This window comes from Kryptolebias marmoratus, linkage group LG11 (assembly GCF_001649575.2).
Source record: "Kryptolebias marmoratus isolate JLee-2015 linkage group LG11, ASM164957v2, whole genome shotgun sequence".
NCBI classification, from domain to species: Eukaryota; Metazoa; Chordata; class Actinopteri; order Cyprinodontiformes; family Rivulidae; genus Kryptolebias; species Kryptolebias marmoratus.
Genome location: NC_051440.1, coordinates 7,872,931 through 7,877,774, shown reverse-complemented (window position 1 = coordinate 7,877,774; position 4,844 = coordinate 7,872,931).

The window sequence follows — 4,844 nt, the reverse complement described above, 5'->3', positions numbered from 1 at the left end:
AGGATTGTTCTGCAATTTTAAGGATCATTCTGCTAATTTTAAGTATTGTTCTGTTATTTTTAAGGATTATTCTGTTATTTTTAAGCATTTTTCTGCAGTTTTAAGGGTTTGTTCCACCTAGTTTCAGCTTCTTCAGCAGCTTTCAGTCAAATCATTCAGCAAAAAAGCATTCACACTGCATTTTCGCAGGAAATGCAATTTCTCTAGTATATATATTTTTTCCTAATAAAGAGCCCAGCAGTCATCAGATGTCTGCTGGCTTTGCACTGTCTCTGAATTGTCTCTCAAATCCAAGTACTAAGTTGGTTTTCATAAAGCTTTAAGTTTACTTCCTGTTAAGCAGCTTATCATCATGAAAGGTGAGCAGTCACGTAACCGCTGTGTGTGTTCATTTGTCTGTTAGCAACATATCTCATGAACCAAAGGGCAGATTTTAATTAATCTCCCAAAACATCAATGGCCAGCTGTACATCTACAACTGATTACCTTATGGAGTCAACCCAAGTCAAGATGGCTGCCGGAGCAAAGCAGTCGTGGCAAACATAAAAATGGGTATAACCCAGTCAGTTTTGCATATAATGAGCTAAAATTTGGTGTTTTCATGGCTGAGATTGATCCCCATCTTATACTCTGAGAGCTAACAGATCGCTCAAGATCTATGTTTAGAACTTTGCCATTAACTATTGGAGTCATCTCTGTCTGTTTGTTAGCAAAATATCTAATGAGCCAATGAACGGATTTTAATGAAACTCTCAGAAAGTAGTCATTTGATGTACATCTATAACTGATTGATTTTTGGAGTCAATCAAATTCAAGATGGTTGTCACGGGTCGCTTTGTTGGAATTTTGCATGAGGTGGAATATAACGTTATTTTTAGGATTTGACCAAGACAGCTTTAACGCTGTAACTTCTCAGCACAAGATGATCTTAATCTAAAACTCTGGCATGAAAGGAGGTGAGCGATATGTATTTCTTCAAGGAATACCACTTTTTATTTATAGTAGTTTTAAAACGTGTTATTTATTTCTTTTTAAAAATATGTTTTCTGACACTTGTCCTGAGAATGGTCCATACAATCTTTAGTGAAAATAGCAACGAAACTGTAGCTGTTTTTTTGTCAGAATCCATAAGAGATTCATTAAGATTATCCACATAACCCCTTAAATCCTTGGACTGCAGCAAGTTCACACACACCTCCAACTTTAACCCAGTAGATGAAAAATGTGCAGCCCTGAATGGTTTTGGGAAAAAACAAGCATCTTTAATCAAACATTTTGCCAGATTTCATAACATATTTGTACAAAGGCTACCAAAGGATGTGAAAGATGCTTTTTTTGTCATCTGATGAATGGAAGTGTCGACGAGAACATCAATAAAATGTTCAGTGACACTGTTCTTCTCTTAGTCAAAACTCCTGCACTGTTTGAAGCATTTTGAAGAGGAGAATTGAAGAATTGCACCATTCTTTAGGAACTGTCAAAACCAAAAACATAGACACATCTTTTTCTCTTAAATTTACAAACCTGACATCTTAGAGTGGTGTTATAAGATGTGGTGTGGACATCTTTTCCAATTCCATAGAAACACACAAAGAGGTGGCTGTGAACTGATGTGTTTGTCTTACAGTTTTAAAAATATAATTGTACTTTCTCAAAAGAAAAAAAAAATCTTTTTTATGGGTTGCAGCATTCTTAATATTAAATCTTAGTTGTTGGAAACTAATAATAAAAGAAAAATGATGTCTGACAAACAGGAACATTTTAACAGGACCTCAGCTCTTATCGCATTGTTATGATTATGAAACCACTCCTTCAGCCACGAAACAGGAGAAAACTGATGTTTTTTTCGCCATCTTAATAAAAGTGCCATAGGTTCTCCATCCAAAGAAAAACAACCAAACTGAACAAAATGGCTTCCACATTCTGTTGGCTTCAACATTAGCTGCTGGGATGTCGGAGAGCATTTCTTAGACAATAACCAGGCATCTGATCTCAACTTTTAACACCCCATAGCCATCGGAATCGCATTTTTAGACATTTCTTCACACATTTATGCAATCCAGTCTTTCACGAGAGAACTTGTAATATTCTATTTAGTAAAGCATGGCACACAGTCTTCCTTTTATTTGAGTTTTCTTCATAACAGGCTCATTCTGACAGCATTGTACGGCAATAGAGGTTAATTTACAAGCATTTTACTTAATTTTACTGGTTGTCAGAGTGACACATACCATTTCATTTGTTAATAATAAATAATAATAGTATAAATTACAGATCTGTCAAAGAGTAAGTGAGGAAATATAATTGTTGCTTGATTTGAGGTCAGTTTGGAATGCCAAATTAACCGAATATGCATGTTTTTGGGCTGTAGGAAGAAAAACGGAGTGTCTGGTGAAAACCCACAGGAGGAGGACATGCAAACTCAACCCAGAAAGGTGTCTTGTTTCAGATTTGAATCCAGGACTTTCTTGCTGTGAGGAAACAGCGTTAGTTACTGCGCTGCTGTGCATCAGCTGTCATCAGACCGCCACGTACAAACAAAGCATCTTTCAGAAGATTAATGGCGTTCTTGCAGCAGAATTTCACTCTCTTGAGCTGTTGGGACTTTAATGTTGATTTAGCATTTTCATGTGTTTAAAAACCTGTGTTTCAGGTAGTGGTGCGTACGACTGCCAAACAGCACACAGCTGGAACTTTATCACTGCGATCTTTTCTTATCAACGCTGCTGTCTGATATTTTATGGTTAAGATGACAGTAAGACGGCGATAGTGGCATAATAATGGGCAACAGCTAGACTGTGTGCTGGAAACAGGAACCAACCTAAGGGTAAAAGTTTAAAAGTGTTTCATTACAATATGCACAATGTGATACTAGAGATTGACCAGACCAGAGCTGGCTTCTCACAAGGAGCAAAAATCACGGTTAAGTAACACAAAATCAAAAGATACAAGTGCTTGGCCAGTAGGTCACCAAATATACAATAAAATCAGGCACCGGATGATGGTTTCAGATGATCTCATGCAGCAGCCCACTGATGAAGTTAATGACCTCAGGTGAGACGACTGCAGCAGGATGTGAGCTAGCATCAGGAAGTGCGTAGCAGAGAATCAGCCTGCCCACAGCTCCACCTAAAGGAAAAGGAAGGGGAGGTCCTGGGACATGCTTGAATCCCAACAAACAGAGGAAATTATTCATACCTTGGATGACTTTGGATATCCAGCACATCTGTCAGAAAACATGGGATGGTTTATGGCTTTGACCAGCAGAAGCTTTAGAGCTGAAATAATGATGCAACAGTGCTGCAGGGCTGACATTAACTCTGAGATAGTGTGAAAGACTTTGTTTTTGTTAAATTTTTCGCCTAGGCTGTGCGTTTTGTTTTATATATCAATTAGAGAACAGTTTTGTGTTTGGCAAACAAATACCTTTTTATTAGGATTATAACTATGGGTATTTAATTGACATAAGCAATGAATAATTATACGCGTGTTGTCTCTCCAGGGTTATGTCATGTCACATTGAGTTCACAAGAGTACCACCCACATGGCAAACATATTAACTACTTAAACGGATTTACAATTACTAGAGAGACATATCAGTAATCTAAATGGACTGCGCTTTCCAGATTAATTGTCTGATAAATGTCGTCTGACCCTTTGCTCCTACAGTAAACGCCACAAGAAAGCCACATTTTCTTCTGTGAGTGTGTGGTCGAGTGATTTGGACATTTCTCCGACGACTACGTCTTCTGAGGTCCGATCACATTGTTCTCTCTGTGAGTACCCCTTTCTTCACAATATCTGCCGGAGGCATGCTTTGAAACAAAGATGAGGCTACTCAAAGGCTCGAAGCCTCTGCGGTGGAGCAAAAACAAACACATCACCCGAAGACGGAAAGAAGCAGAACCTTGATCTTCAGTGTTAGGTCCGAGCGAAGGCGAAATTCACTGTGGCAACTCCTGCTTTGTTCTCGTCTCATTTCTCTGCTCGCCAGCGTCAGCGTCAGTGTACTTATGAGCGCTGAGAAAGTAAGATCTAACACAAACAGCACAACACAGAGAGGCAGAGTTATTTATGTGAAGGGTATATTCGCCGAGTGGAAATTCCGAAGGCATCCGGTGAGCTTTTTTGCCGAGTATGTGACATGCGTGCGTCTGGTGGGTTCCTGTGCGAACATGCTTATGGGAAACTCGGAGGCATCAGCACAACATGTCATTTATCAGGAGAGTAGACAGCAATGTTCTCAACGCTGTTCCTTTGAACCCATATACACTGTGAACCAACAACACCAACCCTCTGGGGGAGAATCAAGGCCTCGCTCCTTTAAATTGGCAAGCTAGCCTGCAGTTCTGTAAAAAAACAGAAAAAAAAAAAATCATTTTTGATTAGGACTATTTAAAGATTTATGCCTCTCCCTCCCAGCTCTCCTGTTTGTTTTCTTTGCAGAGTTATTTTTGGAAAATACTGCGAAAAGGGGAAGAGATTAATTTGCCAGTAAAAGATTGCTTAAATGCCCCCTTTTTAAGCTTTGTTTACATTCTCACATTCACTATCTTTAGCGTACATATGACTCCATGTGTCCCACACAATGATGGGACACAACCCAGGGGAGACTGTTGTACATATTATGCTCGGCTGCAGACACATCTAAGTGCTTATATTAGAAAGGGAGATTTGTGGCTTAGACGGCTACGATGAGATGAGTTTTTGATACCACAAAAAGCCCAATCACATGCGGTTTAAAAAGCATTTTTAGTGATGCGTTCGGACAGCACTAAATACAGGTCTGAACAGCCTAGATGAGCACTGAAAACATTTTGTGGTGAGTTTAAAAAGTGCCACGT